The following is an 18,000-nucleotide window of genomic DNA, read 5'->3' on the forward strand; positions in this document are numbered from 1 at the left end:
AAAAAAAATGTTTTTAAAACTTCCTTGTACAGATGTTTAAGACACGAATCAACGTATTCATTTAATATATAAAAATGAAAAACAGTAACACATATGTTAAGCAAACCATGACATCAAATCAGTCCCTAACTGGCAGAATTACTATTCAGAAATGCTGATGTAATGGTTCTCAGCCTCCTAGGCTATTGGTTTCCTCCAAACACGGTATAGTAGTGGCTTCATTAAAAATGCCCCCAATACTCTTCAGCAACCTTAGTCACCCAAACTGCAATTTACAGCAACTGTCTACTACAGTAATCTTCAAACGTTAAGCTAAGACACACCAGACTACCATGAAAATAAATTAAATAATTAAAGGCACCTTTGAACGCAGAAGTCCCCAATCCAGAGGGTGCTACTTATTGCATCTCTGCTTAGTTGACTGCTCTGGCCTCCTTCCCATCAGTCTCTGCTGGGGAAGTGGGTCATTTCAGCACTTCTGATACAGAGAAGCAGCAGGATTGCCATCTATCAAAGGAAGCTTTTGGCACATTCCTGCACAAGATACTGCTCTGGGCTTGCCTCTCAGTCAGCAGAAATACTCAGAACAGTGACACATACCAAGACAAGGGGACTGGACTCTAACTTCCAGAAAAATGTATCAGAAATCTGTGAAACAGTGATCTATGTACATGTGCATTCACTGCCATGAACTGAGATAGGCAAGAAATCCTTTTCGTTTGTAAAAATGAAAACTGTCAGCACAGTCATTTCAATGGACAATGTAAAGTGCATTTGCCAGGGCAGCAGGGACATTATTCATTTTATGGTTGCTTACTGTGGAACATACTGTAGGAAGCTGCCATATACTGAGTCAGACCATTGGTCTATTTAGCTTCTTGGAGAAGCCAGGGAGGGAACTTGAAACCTTCTGCTCTTCTCAGAGCGGCTCCATCCCCTGAGGGGGATATCTTGCAGTTCACACTTCTAGACTCCCTTTCATATGCAACCAGGGTGGACCCTACTTAGCTAAGGAGACAAGTCATGCATGCTACCACAAGACCAGCTCTCCTCTCCTCTGAATAGGTTATCACCAAAACCAGAAAAAATAGCTCCTTCTATGATCAGTGCATATAATATGTAGATAGAATAAAATGATTGGTAAAACAGCTAGAAAAACTAAATGCTACCCCTGCTAACTGAACAAAGAGGCACCTTTTTAAAAGTGGCGATTCTCTTTATTTAGCAGGGGGAGAGCAACTAGCCTTATCCAACCCCAGCTCAGCATCCCTCCAGTGGCTGTTGCTGGTGTCTACCTTTATGTTTCTTTTTAGATTGTGAGCCCTTTGGGGACAGGGTGCCATCTTATTTATTTATTTATTTATATCTATGTAAACCACTTAGAAAGTGGTATATAAATATTTGTAGTAGTAGTAGTAGTAGTAGTAGTAACAGCAGCAAATGAGCAGGGAACTATTAAAACTGTCTGGATAGCACATTTTCACCATACCACCATGAAACCTATGGGGTTCACAATTCATTGGGTTCACCCAAGGTTTCCACAAATGAGGGAAAGAAGTTTCTATCCAGATCGGTGTTTTCTGTACAGTTGCTAAATACAGTTAGTTTATATGCACTATAAATACAGCAAAAGATATGTTAAAGGATCAGCTGGCTAGGGATGTGCAAAAAAAGAATGTGACTGAATCTATTCAGATTCAAATCAATTTGACTCAAAACTGCTTGCACATAATGGGATTCATTCGAATGGATTCAAATTTGGGTAAATTCAAGTCAAATTCAATTCGCGTTAAGGAGTGAATGAATCCCATTCTGTGCAAGCAGTTTTGAGTCAAATTGATTTAAATTTGATTCAAGCTTGAATTAATTCAGTTGAATTTTGTGTACATCCCTACAGCTGGCTGGGTGACCAGATGCAAAGGAGGACAGGACTCTTGGTTTCTTTAATATTTCTGCTGAAGAGGTACTTTCAGCAAATGCAGCATGTCACTCAGAGTGAGAATAGTTTAAATTACCTCTTCAACACAACTATTAAAGATACAGGACCCCTGTCCTCCTTTGCATCTTCAAGGTAATATTGCCTTTTTAGAGAAGACGTCTGGCAACCCAATCAATACTAACCTTATGGCAAATATTTAGGTATTTTTAACTGAGACTTTCGAAGACTTTGAAAGAGATACTGTATCTCTTTCAGATATCAGATATTAAGATCAGATATCTCTTTCAGATATTCAGATATTAAGATCAGATATCTTAACTGATATCTTAATATCCACCTTCAACTATTTTTATCCTCTTAGAATTTAAAGAGCAGTTAGCAGTTCCTTAATTATGTCTTTATCATAAGGAAAGGAAAGACATGGACTGGCATAGGGTGGCATGGGAGGCACAACCCCACGGAAGTACCTTAGGTATAAAAGTAGAACTTCTATAGCCTTTTGCCTTGAAACAACATTCCTTCAGGCAGGTGGCTTCTCCCCACAGCCACCAGCCATACACTGAACTGCTGAGTAGAGGAAGATCGCGCAACGGATAGCGCATTGGACTTCTAAGGAGAGGAGAGCTGTTCTAAGGAGAGGAGAGCTGGTCTTGTGGTAGCAAGCATGACTTGTACGCATAGCTAAGCAGAGTCTGCCCTGGTTGCCTCTGAATGGAAGACTTGATGTGTGAACACTGCAAGATATTCCCCTCAGGGGATGGAGCCGCTCTGGGAAGAGCAGAAGACTCCAAGTTCCCTCCCTGGCTTCTCCAAGATAGGGCTGAGAGAGATTCCTGCCTGCAACCTTGGAGAAGCTGCTGCCAGTCTGTGAAGACAATACTGAGCAAGATAGACCAATGGTCTGACTCAGTATATGGCAGTTTCCTATGTTCCTATGTTCCTAAAGATTGATTAGAGACCATAGGTTCAATGGGCCTTTTTAGTTATTACTTTGGTGCTGGCCTTGTGAGCTGGCCCCAAGTAAGAACTGGAAAGAATTCATGTCAATATCTTATGGATTGTGAACCATACTGAAAACTGCAAATGCTTTGGCAGTGGTTGGCTGCTATATTTTAAGTGCCATACCCAAGAAGTGTGTTATATCTGCAGTGTGGCAGGTTATATCTCCAATGCAGTGTGGCAGTGTTATATCTCCATTGTAGCAGATGGGGAGATGAAGAAGAGTCCGCCATGGTACCAGCAACTGAACTGGAATGGAGCTAGTTGAGAAGACAGGGTTAAGGTGATTGGCAACCATTACTAAGTACAGTTTTGAGGCCTTCTCCATCACAGAAAGAGACTGGAGAAGGATGGCATTGTAATACATAGCAAAATGTCAGTAAGACACCAGGGCCCACTTAACTGGAGCCCACATCACTCCCTCTCTTTCCATGTCACAACATGTAAGTGAAAGTAGAAGTGTGGTGTGTTTCCTTGTGCATTACTGTACAAAGGGGATTTTGTTGCTCATTACTGAGAAAATGTGCCTGAAGTGCTACCAGATACCACAAAATCAATCCAAAGCATATTAAATTTAGTGATGAAATAGCTAATTTTGCCTGGTTTTGTAATGTGTGAAAGTACCTTGGCTTATATACTAGTGCATCACATATGGATGTCTAGTCAGGGTAACAGCTGTTTATTATTTCTTTTAGTTCACTATTCAGCAACTATAACATGTTTACAGAGTTAGCTCAAGCTGTGCAGTGAGGCAATCAGATAATGCTGTGAGAATTCTCTCAATATTAAGGAGACCGTAGTAATTTTTATTCCTTTTGCAGTTATTGCTTTATATTTAAGTCAAACAAATTTAATATTTTTAAAACTATTTTGCTTCCAAATCCTCTATAACTTGGATATCTGAGTAGCTACATTTTCCTGCTTCCTGAATCACAGAAGTTCACTCCAAGATGCGACTTTATTCTAACTTCAAGTTTGAAATAGAGTTCATCACAATTTTGTCCAACACCTTGATGAAAACATTATTTATTCTTGAAAGCAATTTATTTTACAAACCTGTATAAATTTGAACATGAATAGATCAGGAAGCCATTGCCTAATTAAAAAATTATTAAAACATCATGGATTAGTAAAAACTCCTTTCTGAAAATGAAAGCTTTTTTAAAAAACCCACAGTGGTAGTACTGTTATCAGTACCTACATTTTTTTCCAGAAAAGCATAAGAACAGCCCTGCTGGATCAAGCCAAAGGCCCATCTAGTCCAGCATCCTGTTTCGCACAGTGGCCCACCAGATGCCGCTGGAAGCCACAGGCAGGAGTTGCAGGCGTGCCCACTCTCCTGCCACTACTTCCCTGCAACTGGTACTCAGAGGCATCCTGCCTTTGAGGCTGGAGGTGGCCTACAGCCCTCTGAATGGTAGCCATTGATGGACCTCTCCTCCATGAAGTCATCCAAACCCCTTTTAAAGCCACCCAGGCTGTTGGCTGTCACCACATCCTGTGGCAGAGAGTACAACAAGTGGATCACGCGTTGTGTTTCGTTTGTTGGTCCTAGACCTCCTGGCAATCAATTTCATGGAGTGACCCCTGGTTCTAGTGTTGTGTGAGAGGGAAAAGAATTTCTCTCTCTCCATTTTCTCCACACCATGCATGATTTTATAGACCTCTATCAGGTCTCCCCGCAGTCGTCTTTTTTCTAAACTAAAAAGCCCCAGGTATTGTAGTCTTGTCTCATAAGAAAGGTGCTCTAGGCCCCTGATCATCTTGGTTGCCCTCTTCTGTACCTTTTCCAGTTCTACAATGTCCTTTTTAAGATGTGGTGACCAGAATTGTACACAGTACTCCAAGTGTGGTCGCACCATAGTTTTGTATAAGGGCATTATAATATTAGCCGTTTTATTTTCAATCCCCTTCCTAAAATGGCTAACATTATAATGCAAAAACTAGTCAGCTTAATATAGATTAAATGACTAGATTCTAGGCATGTTCGCATCCATTCTCCTCTCTCGGGCTCAATTCCATACTTTTATCCTGCACTTTGAGCTTCTATATGCCAGAAGACTGATCACAGTGCATCTTTCATTGCATGTTTGCGCATGAACGCTATTCTGTTCCTGAAACAAAAAATCAGTTTCACGTTGCAAATATTTCACTAGGATAAAACTTGTTTAAAAAGGGGACCAGGGGGTGGGGCAAGGACTATAGTCTTTTTTTCTACAGAGGCAGCAGAGAAAGCAAAAAATACTCGGGAGTTGTGATCAGTTCAATTACATTTTTGACTCAAAAAGTGGGGGGAAATGCAGGGAGGTGGGACCATTTCTTTACATTGGGGGATCTGATATCACTGCCAGTAACCATTTGGCAGGACTGAAGTGATCATGGGTGCAAATAAAAATTACTTGAGATATCAGTATAGTAACTGAAACTAGGCACTAAATATTTTTACAGACTTTCAAAGCAAGCCTTCTGTTAGCCATCAGCCTGGCCACTTGCAGCATGTCAGAACAGAGCTTTCATGAGTTTCGAATATTCTGTCAAACCTTGCATGTTCATTGAGGGAGAACCTTTTGTCAAACAGATAAGCAAATTACACTAACATCAAAATCTCCTTTCCCTGCTTACTGTCCAAGTCCTGGACACTAATTGCAGCTTAGAAGAAAAAGTCACCAAAGTGGGGAAGGGTGGTTGTAAGACTCCAGGAAATTGTTTCAAGGTGATAGTGTAAAGCCTACAAGAAAAATGCTTCAATTGACAGGAAAAGTGAAACCAAAACTAAATAGATAGGTTTCAGCTCATCAATAACTAGAAATTGCCCCTAGGTGATATTGCAAGTTCCTGTTGGCCTTTCAAGACCTAAAGAACAACTGATCTGTTAGCTGTCTGCCTTCTGAAGGCTGCAGGCTTGGCAATCTGTCTTTTCCCCTTCCAGTAAAGCAAGCCCCATGAACTAACTTCAATGCACAGCCCTATGAATATATGAAGCTGTCTTATAGAATGTCAGAACACTGGTCCATCTAGCCCAGTGTCTTCTCTAGCAGGCAACAGCCCTTCAGGAGCTCAGGCAGAAATATTTGCATCACCTGCTACCAGTTCAATCGACTGGAGATGACAAAGAATAAAGCGGGGACCTTATACATGCAAAGCATGTGTTCTAGCTCAGTCCTCCACCTTCAAGGACCATGTTAGAAGACCTTTAGGCAGAGATGACTCCAAGGGGTATCACATGCTCCCCACAAAATCTTTCCCTCTCCCCCTCTCCTGTCCCCATCCACAGAGACGAACTTAGCCATGGACCTTGAGGAACTGGTCCATGGCCTCCTGTCTCCAGGGTGGCCTTCAAATGTTCGGGGGGGGGGCTCCCTGGAGCCCTTTCACTGCCCTGTGCCTGCCCCATGCAGGATAATTTTTTGTTTTACTTTTTTCAACTGCTGCTGTGTGGTGGGGATGAGGGACAGCCACTCAAAGGGAGACCAAGGTGGGGGAAGGGGCGGAAAGAGCTCCTTCCCGAAGCCCACCTGCCTCCCCAATGACAAGTTGGGCCATTTTTGGCCTATTTAGAGGCTTTCTGTGCATGCACATGTGTGCACAGAGGCCCCAAATGGGCCAAAAATGGCCCGTTTTGTCATTTGGGAGGCAGGTGGGCTTAGGGAAGGAACGCTTGCTGCCGCCTTGGTGTGCCCTCGAGTGGCCGCCCCCATCCCCACCAGAATGAAAAAGGCTCTTCATGGGGGAGGATTTTCAGTTCACTGGCGCAAAGTTCTTCACACTTCATAAGTTAAAAAATGTCCTGTGTTTCAATATGGAAGAATGTTTTCTCATGCTGCCCCCTATCATTTCTGTCATGCAGTCCAGTAATAGTTTTGCTTTGCAGTTTCCCCTCTCCGAAAACAGCCTGATTTGTTATTTGGGAAGCAGGTGGGCTCAGGAAACAATTTTTTTCTTGCGACTGCCTCCACCTCCCCCACCTTGGTCTCCCCTCAAGTGGCCTAGTGGCCACCCCTGTCCCCACCACACCATTGAAAAAGGTTTTGTTTTTTTTAAAGATTTAACTTGCCCCCAACCCCGCTCCCAAAGCCCTCAAGCAGGGTGGGGGCATCCAAAGCCCTTCATGTCTGTGCTCCAAAATTACCTGGGTGTGCCTCTGCCCATCCACCAGATTGAAACTTGACTGCAAAGGGTCAGACAATACAATCATAGCATATTATGGTCCTATAGGCAGAATTAATTATTTTTAAAGGCCTCCATGTTTACAAGGACCTTATTCACTTTTGAGCTGCATAGAGAACATTTTTTATGGGGCGGCTAACAAATAAAGTTTATTATTTATTGTTGTTGCTGTTGTTTACACAGTCAAACAGGTGCTATTGACTGGTTTGTTTTATCCAGACATCAAGTCCTTCCCAAGGACTTGGGATGGCTGATTTTTATTATCAATATTGTTGCTTTTATTATTATAGATATCATCGCAGAATATAGACTGTTCCCAGTAAAGTTGCTTTTTGTAATTGGCTGATGGTGATTTCTGTGGCCCCATGGTGTTGAGGTGCTCTTCAAGATCTTTTGGAACTGCACCCAGGGCGCCAATTACCACTGGGATTATTTTGGTCTTCTTCTGCCACAGCCTTTCCATTTCAATTTGTAGATCTTTGTATTTGGTGATTTTTTCTATTTCTTTTTCTTCTATTCTGCTATCACCTGGTATTGCTATGTCAATTATTTTGACTTGTTTTTCTTTCCTCTCGGCTACAGTTATAGCTGGTGTATTGTGTATTGTGTAGCACTATGTTTGCAGTCAGAAGTCCCATCATATCTTTGCGTCTTCATTTTCTACAACTTTTTCAATTTTATGGTTCCACCAGTTTTTGGCTACAGGTAGCTTGTATTTGTTGCTGTTGCTGTTGTTGTTGTAGTTGTTGTTGTTATTCACTCCTCTACTCCAGAACAAGCAGCAGAAGTGCAGCCAGTTAGGTAGGAGACTCCTCCAGACTCCCAGGAGCCAGACTAAATCTTCCTTCCTGGCCAGGAACTGGGCTTGGTGAGACTTTGTATGCAGGAAGATGCAGGGCCATATCGCTTACAGATTTCAGCCAGCCTGCTACTGACCTCTCTTCCCTTGTTGCTCTTTCCTACCACGTAGTCTTGGACAAGAAGAGAAAACTAGCCTGGAAAGCAGATTGGAAGATTTGGCCTATCCAAAAAGACAATAACTTATAAAAGGAACCATTCCCCTGTTTTCTGAATATGTTTGAAAATGTCAAGTAGGGGTGTGCATGGAACTGCAGAGCTGTGGTCCGGCACTGTGTGTGGGGTTCCTTTAAGGGTGGGGGAGGGTTTACTTACCCCTCCCGCTGCTTTCCCCCCTCCAGTGCGCGTATTCTACGTAGTAATTGGGGCGGCAGGATATCTCCCTGCCGCTCCTTCTCCCGCTTCTCCCTGCCGCTCCTTTTCCCGCTCCTTCTCCCTTCTCTCCTTCTGCCACGCGCGCACTTCATGTCTCCACGACGTGCGTGTGTGCATGGCCACACGCACGCACATCGCGGAGACGTGAAGCGTGCGAGACGTGCGCGTGTGCAAAAGGCTCCGTGCAGCCTTCTGCATTCAAGCGGGAGAAGGGCGGCAGGGAGGTATCCTACCGCCCCAATTACTACATAGAATATGTGTGCTGGAGGGGGGAAAGTGGTGGGAGGGGTAAGTAAACCCTCCCCTGCCCTTAAAGGAACCCCCCCACCTGAACCGAACTGGCCCAAGTCCGGACCAGTCCGGAGGCCTTTAGAATGGCCTCCGGACCGGTCCGGGCCCATCCCTAATGTCAAGCAAGCTTCATTAATAAGGTAAACACACTAACATTAATAACCTTACCTCTATAAGTTCTTATCTACAGTAAAATCCTTGCTCCCCTAATAACGTTCTTTGCCACTTCCTTGCTCTCAGAAACCAATTGTTCTGGAGTCATCCTTGGCTTTATGCCCAAGAAGTTATACAAGAGTCCTTTCTTCATTCCAGTCCTAAAGATTCAGGGCTACAGTCTAGAGGTGCTAGATAAGGCTATCTACTTTATTTGCACCCTTAGATTAGTGAGTTGCAAGGGTGGAATCAGAAGAAATATCTTTCTACGTAGCTTTAGAGTTCAGAGATCTGAGTGCAACCCACCCACCCTCCCCCCCCCCAAAAAAAAACCAGAGCCAATGCAACATTCAGAACATAGTCCTGGCTGTGGCCTGATAAATGTTGGAAGAATTCCAGTCCGCTAGAAGTTGGCAGTAGCTGTATTTCTGAAAGCTAATAAGAAGTCTCAAAGTAGATAGATTATAATACTAATGGTTTAGGATTGCTTTATAATTTTACTGGTTTCTTAGGAAAGACTTTAAATGCAGAACTATCTCACAGATATATAGGACAAGAAGGATGAAGCAAGTTTGGATCCAATTCTAAACTCCATAAAGGTTTAATTTCACACATCCAAATTGTGTGAAATTAAACATACAGCTCCAGCCCCCACCAAGTCCTCCTTATTTTTTTTTAATCCCATTTTGTTCCTAGTGCTTAACAGTAGTGGCCAAAATGTATTTCTATACATGCCAAAATGACTTCACTACAAATTTTGTCCCAACCGCGTATTTGATAATTTAGGCCAACTGTCAACATTCAAGTAAGGTAAAGGTAAAGTGTGTGCCGTCAAGTCGGTATCAACTCCTGGTGACCACAGAACCCTATGGTTTTTCTTTGGTAGAATACAGGAGGCGTTTACCATTGCCATCTCCAGCGCAGTATGAAATGATGCCTTTCAGCATCTTTCTATATCGCTGCTGCCCAATCAGTAGTGGCCGGTGAGGGCGCCGGTGGAGGGGCGGCGAGAGGCATCTTTAAGAGTAAAAGAATTGGTGCTTACCTCCGCTCTCGCCATACCTGAACACTGCTCAGAGAAGCAGCGTGCCGCCCAGCACCCCCTGTGGCGGGGGATCGTCTCCACCACTCACCTGGCCATGGGTGGGTGATTGGCTCTGTGGAAGCCAGGTGAGTGGCGGAGGCGATTCCCCCGCCACAGGGAGTGCTGGGCGGCATGCTGCTTCTCTGAGCAGTGTTCAGGTTCGGTGAAAGTGAAGGTAAGCACCAATTCTTTTGCTCTTAAAGGTGGCAATAGCCGCCCCTGCACCTGCACCCTCACCAGCCGCTACTGTTCCCAATAGAGGTGCTTCCCATAGTCTGGGAAACACATCAGCAGGAATTCGAACCGGCAACCTCTGGCTTGCTAGTCAAGTCATTTCCCTACGGTGCCATAAGGTGGCTATTCAATATTCAAGTAGACAGAGCGAATTCTTGAGGAGATTTTCAAGGCTAATATGGATTTAAAATGTTTTCTAGGCTTCAGATGTAAGGAATATATGCTTATAAACTTTAGTTTTGAAATTTGTTTTATCTGTATGATCTAAAGAACATTAATGCTACTTATAAACACAAACATCAAACATATGAACTTTAAAACCTACCTTACCTGCTATGGGTATCTTAATCCTGGTATTGTTCTGCCAGTCTTATGACTCAACAAACACTAAGCTTTATGCACAATACTTCTTAAAATCTAAACAGCACCTTGATTCCTTCAGATTGAAATGATTCACATTATTAAGGCAGCAATAATATTTATTATCTACCGTTTGAAATAGTTCCGTCATTTCAGAAGAATTTCACTCCAAAATCTGAGGGTTTTTCTGGAATCTGAAAACTGATAGCCATTGGAGGATTGAAGAAATGTGACATAATTGGATTACTGCATGGCATAATTGGATTACTGCATGGATCTATTTCCATATAATATTTATCTGTAATTCTCAGGAGGCGTCTTCACCTATATGAACTGTGCATTAATACCATCTCTAAACTGCACTGCAACATGAGATCCGAAGACAAGAAATGATGGGTGGGCAATAAAAATTCAAACATTGATCACATCCTGACTCATGCTGACATTGGCTGCAGAAGGACTATCCACCCACACAAGGAGGAGAGGTGCTTATTGCCAATCCGGCCCCCTTCCCTCTGCTGCCTCTGATGCCCGTCAAATATGTCACTGAGGATTGGGGAATCTTCAGCAATATCTTGTTGGGGGGGCATTGATGGCAGCAGTGGGATGGGGGATTGGCAAACACTCCTTTTGTGAAAGCAGAAGGTATTTCTGCAAGCACATTAGTCAGAATGCACACTGTTAAAAGGAGCTCAATGTGAAAAGCAGCATCATGGAATTACATGAGAAGGCTTGGCACAAAAAAGATTAAAAGACAGTATCAGGAAATCTGGAGATCTCATTATTATTTAGTTAGTTTGTTAGTTAGATTTATATGTCGCCCTACTCTCATAGGACTCAGGGCAGCTTACAAGCAATAACATACACAGCAACACAATTTCATAAAAATATATCTTACATAGCCTCATAACCCACAACCCCATACAATACTCATTCCACATGACATAATAACCATGGACTACAAGATCACTCTACGACCAGCTATCTCAGCGACCAAACACCCGGAGGAACATTTCAGTCTTACGTGCCTTACGGAAGGCCAACAGATATCATGAAGAACTGATGAAGATTCTTTGGCTTAACAAGATTTGAAGGATAAGCATCATGTGAATACAGAATGAAATGTTTGTATAAACGTTGGGGAAGGGGGATAATGTGAGATACAGCTGCTTAGCAAGAATACAAATGAGCACTACTGTAGTAGGAAAGAAGACTGAAAACTTCCTGAAGCATTAATGATGAACTAGCTGATCCCGCATAGAGCATCTGTGCGCTAGTGCACTCGGCCCCCGCTCACCCATTCCTACCACCCACCTACTTACTGCTTGCCCGTTCCTCCTCCCAACCCACTCAAAGCTCACCCATTCCTCCCCCCCACCTGCTCGCCTGTTTCTCCCCCCCACTTGCCCGTTCCCCCACCCACCGGCTTGCCGCTCAGCCATTCGTCCCTCCCACCTGCTTGCCCGGCAGCTGTGGGACTGGGGGTGCACCTGGCCCTATTTAACATGCCATTTGGCCAGCAGGCGTGCCTGGAGAAGGAGGCTGCACCGCCATCTCCGCCACCTGCTCGGCTGGTCTCCTTGCATGGAGGATAGCCATGGTCAGGCTGCCTCCCCGCCATTGTCTCTCTCCGCCCAGCCAGCTGCTGCCACTGCCCACTGCTTCCTCTTCCCTCCCCGCCTGCCTGCCCAACCAACCAATCATCTTTTTTGTGGCTGCCCACTGCTTTCTTCCCCTGTCACTGCTTTCTATCCCCTCTGCCGCCACTTTCCTCTCACCCTCACAGCAGCTCGCTCGCAAACTCTTGTGAGAGTTGCCACACATGGGATTAGCCACAGGTATGTCTTAGAGAATTATAGAAGATGTCCCTAGTAGGTCAAAACACATATTGCACTTTGAAAACTCTGACAGAACTTCACAGTAATATTTGAGGACATAGGAGCCTCTATACTGCACGCCGAAATTTCTTAATGTTAGTGGCAGTACTGATTTTTATTTACCTATTTATTTTACAAATAATAACTTTTATTTAAGCAAACATGCCTGTCGGGCACTCCTCATTGTGAAGAATACCCTCCCTTAGGGTTTAAAATCTGTCAGTGATCTACCTGCTCAACTCAAGAAAATCAAATTGAAATGTGCAGACAAGTGAAGATAAAGCAAGTATATGGCTGACACAATGAAGAAAATGACTCAAAGTAGACATTGCCTAGCTTGTCCTTTTAATTTGCATGGGACTACTTTGAGTCATTCTTCTTATCGTGTCAACCACTGTGGCTACAGAAACCAATCAGACAATACTTGTGTAAAAACCTCAGCTGAGAAAACTCCTCTACAACATATATTTTATCTATCTGTCATCAGGAAAGACAAACAAACTTGCTGGGAAGATGAGCAGGTTTACACAGGTAGGTGTATTATCTCATTGCTTATATGGCAAGTGAGGGAATAACTTTACTATGACATACTGGAACAGTTGGCATGGAAAACTGCTCTTGTCTTGACAAACATTCCAGTTTATTGACTAAATTTTGAAGAATTTCGGTGTGGCCAGTGGCAGCAACCTAGAAAGCACTAATTAACAAAATTTCAGTCAATCATTCAAAGTTGACCTAGATAAGAGTAGTCATTTATTAACAAGAAATCCAAACAAGTCTCAGATAATGTCAGTTAGAAAGATAATACTAGCATTCCATGCAGAATTAAAGGTATGATTTATATTAGTAATGTGCTTTCCTTGAAACAATACATATACTTTCAACATGCAGGAGTTTCCTTTAATCTATCCAGCTGCACTACAGAAAAATCAATGGGCTGGATAACATTAAGAGTACAGATAATAAATGACTTGTTATCTCAGCTGATTGAGAGAAATAGATTCAAGCTGCAACCAAAGCCTTTAAAAACGCTCTTTAAACAAGGCTGCAATCCTATTCAGTCTTCTTAAATTTCATTACTTCAACATATTTCAACTACTGGGATTATTTACTCTTGAGGATCTGTTCCCTGACAGGTGTGTCTCCAAAATTTTTTTAATTTACTAAATGTCGGTACCAGCTTTCAGTAAAAACAAAGACTCTCAGGACTACTCACAGTTGATTGCCAAAAATAATTTTGGCAAATCTGCAACAAGAAATTGCTCAGTTAAGCCTCTTTTGCAATCATGATTCAGATTAGCATTTCATCTGTGTTTCTATATGGCAAACTATACAAACAAAACCAGGTCTCCGCTCCGTGACTGGAAACTGCAGATACTTCCCTGGGCATTTTGTAATATTTCTGAATTTTTTAATAGGAAAGATGCAGGCATATCTCTCTCTCTCCTCTCTCTAAGGAATAGTGGGAAATGACCTACTAGACTTCACAGCACAGCCATCACCATTTACAACCTGCAGTTGAACCAAGTATCGCTTTTAGAAGGCCTAACACTATGCTGTTTAATATCTACATGAAACTGATGGGATAGGTCATCTGTGGGTATGGGCTGTGGTGTCATCAATATGCTGACAACACCCAGCTCTACTAATTTAAGTCAGCAGACACCAGGGAGGCAGTGGCTGCTCAGAATCAGGGTTTGGAGGCTGTTCTGGGCTAAATGGAGGCTAACAAGCTGAAACCTAAGGCAGGCAAAATGGAAGCGCTCTAGGTTGGTAAAACTGATCATCTGAGTAGTGAGATAAATCTGGTCTTAGATGGGGCACACTCCCCTGAAAGACAAAGTCCGCAGCTTGGGGGTGCTTCTGGACCCCACACTGTTCTTGGAAGCACAGGTGGTGGCGGTGGTGTTCAGAAGTGCTTATTACCAGCTACAGCTGGTATGCCAGCTGTGACTGTACTTGGAGAAGTCAGACCTGACCTCAGTCACTCATGTTTCGGTGACATCCAGATTGGACTAATGCAACACACTCTAAATAGGGCTGCTGCCCTTGGACAGTTCAGACGCTTCTGAAGGTTCAGAATGCTGCTGCAAGGATGCTTGTGGGCACAAGACACTTCATGAGAGTGACACCCATCCTGCGGCAGCTTCACTGGTTACTAGACCACTTCTGGGCTAGATTCAAGGTGCTAGTCTTGACCTTTAAAGCCCTACATGGCTTGGGGCCTGGATACCTCTCAGACCATAACCTTCCATATGAACCTGGCAGGGCCCTCCGTTCAGCACCTCAGGCACTGGCTCATGGCCCAGCCACTAACGGCAACCCAACTGGTGGGGACTGGAGACAGGCCTTTTTGGTTGTGGCCCCTCTGCTTTGGAACACCCTCCTAGAAGAGCTTCACCATGTACTCTCCTCTTAGTTTTTTGGTTTTTTTTTTAAATAAAGACATCTTTTTAGAGCAACTTCCTAATGTTTTATCTGCTGCTTATATCTGATAGGCTTCCTAGTTTTTAGATTTTTAATATAACTTTTAATTTGAAACTCTTAAAACTTATAATGTATAAATGTGGTTTTAGCTTGGTCTTTTAACTTTAAAAAAAATAGAACTTTTAAAAACTTTTAAAAAATAAAAATTAAAAAAATTCATTTTTATTGTTTTATATTGCATCTAGTTTATTAATGTTGTGAACTGCCCCAAACAGTAGTGTACTGGAGGGAATGGGTATACATATTTTAAATAAAATAAATAAGAAGGTAAATCATGTGCATTTAGCCATGTTTGTGCTTAAAAAAGAAGCAGCAGCCAACTGGATTTACTCCAGTCTGCCACAATTATGTACTGTATTACCTGAATCCAAGACTAGTCCCCCCCCCCAAGTCTGATCAGATAAATTGAGCACAGCGCATAAAATTAACCCCTGGACAAAAGGCCAGGCCAAACCTAATCAGTGCTTAAGTTCCAAATAAGTCCCAAATCAGACATGAGTGAAATTTAGTGGGTACTTGGGCTTTGGGTAAAATTCTGAACAGAATAATTTAAATCTAAATATTACCATTACAGGCTATTACTAGTATACGGAATCCAATGAAAAAGTCTTGTCAAGTTTGAAAAATGTGCCAGCAGTATTTCTGTCCTAAGCTTCAGTTAAAAAATTAAAATAAAATAAAAATAAATCAATTTATCTTTGAAATTAGCTTCCTGGGATTTGGGGGAAGTGCATGCATTTAAACTGATATTTCTGGTCACGATGCAGTAATCACGAGGGGAACTTGTTTCAAAGATAAATGAATGTGTTTTTTTCTTATTAAAAATTCAACCATTAAAAATATTTTGTTATTAAAACTATTATTTGCTTGGAAACAGTAGCACTCTGACCATAACATAGTGATAAGTGAGAAAAAGCAATGGTTATAGAAGACAAAAAGAAGAAATATCAGTAAATAACTGCTAAAAATTAAAAGTGCAACTTGTGATAATCTGCATATTCCAATATTTTCTGACAATTCAAAAGATGTTCATCAAAATAATGCTTTCAATTAATGCATTTTTTGTCATTTGATGAATTAAACTAGTTTCAGCATTATTTTGCTTGCATCTCCAGGATTAAATTTTAACTATAAAGATGTATTTCTAAGTCTTCTTCATTTCCTGAACAATTAAACACTTACCTCCCAACATGCCATGCAACAAAAGGGAAGGAACACTGCTGAAAATCTCCTTCATTAAATACCCTACCTGTGTCTTTCCTGCTTCACATAATACAAAATAAAGAACTTTAATGTTCCCATTGTGGTTGTGCACACAAAAATGGATTCTGCCCTACATGTTCCACAGAATATAAAGTGACTGAAGAATAACCTATGTGGTCAAAGACCTTTTTAATTTTATTTTCCTAAACGTCACAATATTAAGTTATTTAATATTAAAATTAACTTTAATTTTAAGTATTCTATTTCCCATTCCCATAAGGATTTTAGCTCATATAAAGTTATTACAATGACCTGAACGGATACATTTTTAAAAGTTTGATAATTTAACATTTTTAATTCATTGGGATGAATAATAGAACTTGAGATTATTTGATTTCAGAGCTCCACAAAACAATGCAGACAATTCTAAAGATATAGTGGGCCTGAGCTTTGCCACACAATTTGATTACAAAATCCCATCTTGTAGTTTTCCTAATAAGCATGTAATATATAAGAAGGATTCATATGATCGAAGTAAGCATTTGCTCCAGGCAGGTGTGCTGTGCTAACTTGCCATAGTCTAGTAGGGATGTGCCCATATGGGCTTGGGCAGTGGTGGGCAGGGCGGGGAGCGGTTCCCTTAAGAAGCTGCCCCACTGCCACCACACCACTCACTGTACCAATGGCTGTGTGTGGCTGTGATGCTGTTCCCTGCAGCCTGCATGCCTCATCAGCACGCAAATGGCCATCACGCACATGCACAATGGCAATTTTTGTGATGATGCCACATGCAGGCAGAGGCGTTCTTACCCCTGGACTTCTGGGCTGAAGTCCAGGGCGTTCACAACCCCTGGGGGTCCCCAAATCCTCTTTAGTCTGTCCCGTGTGCTGTGGTTGCCTGGCCAAGAATGATGATGCTTTGCAGGGGAGGGGGATCATCTAAAGGCCTTTAGGTCCAGGCTCCAGAACTACCTAGGTGCACCTCTGCATGCAGGTTACAGGGAACAGCATCGCAGCCATGCATAGCCTTTGATAGAGTGAGCACTGTGCCTGGAAAAGCGGTGGGGTGGAAGTGCAGCAGATAAGGACCTGCTTCTTAGATTGTGAACAGGGACTTTTTTGTATGGGGCAGTATAGAAATGTACTTAATTAAAGATTACAGCAATCCCTTTTATTATAGCAGTTCCCCCACATACTGCTACAATTGCAAGACTCATTGCAGTCCCATATAGCCCCACTGGCATATACTTTTGGTTTATATGGGCCTATTTTCCAGTTATTATGAGCACAAGCAAGCTATAAAAATCTCGTATGTGCAACTCAGTCCTTAGGACATGGGAGGAGAGCTGGTCTTGTGGAAGCAAACATTAATTGCCCCCTTTGCTAAGCATGTGTGAGCATTGCAAGACATTCCCCTTAGGGGATGGGGCCACTCTGGGAAGCACATCTGCATGCTTGCATGCAGAAGGTTCCAAGTTCCCTCTCTGGCATCTCCAAGATAAGGCTCAGAGAGGTTCCTGCCTGTAACTTTGGAGAAGCCGCTGCCAGGTCGAGCAGACAATACTGAGTGAGATGGACCAATTATTTGACTCAGCATACAGCAGCTTCCTATGTTCCTATCCACTAAATGTTGTAAACCACCCAGAGACGCAAGTTTTGAGCGGTATTAAAATACGTTAAATAAGTAAGTAAATAAAATAACTGTAGATGCTCATGCATGTAAAGCTGGACTTACAGATTTAGCTTCACATTTTCCAATATGCTAAACAGCTAGCAGCAACAATAAAGTTATATGTGAATGACTGAGTCAAGTGCCCAACATTTTGGATAAACATGTATTGTAACTTCTGCATAGCAGATGTACAGCATTTCAGTTCTAAGCCATTAATTCCTGCATTGTTTTTTCCTCACACCACACATAGCTAAAGTAAGCCCAGAGATAAAGGGAAAGCACTTAGAGATTAGTGAATCCA

At 42.4% G+C, this 18,000-nt stretch overlaps 1 protein-coding gene across 5 annotated transcripts in view; it reads right to left on the reverse strand.

The window, feature by feature from the left end:
• Window positions 1-18,000, reverse strand: part of MACROD2 (mono-ADP ribosylhydrolase 2) — a 1,527,488-nt gene that overhangs the window by 1,074,864 nt on the left and 434,624 nt on the right. The gene's annotated exons all lie outside the window — the stretch shown is intronic.

This window comes from Hemicordylus capensis, chromosome 1 (assembly GCF_027244095.1).
Source record: "Hemicordylus capensis ecotype Gifberg chromosome 1, rHemCap1.1.pri, whole genome shotgun sequence".
NCBI classification, from domain to species: Eukaryota; Metazoa; Chordata; class Lepidosauria; order Squamata; family Cordylidae; genus Hemicordylus; species Hemicordylus capensis.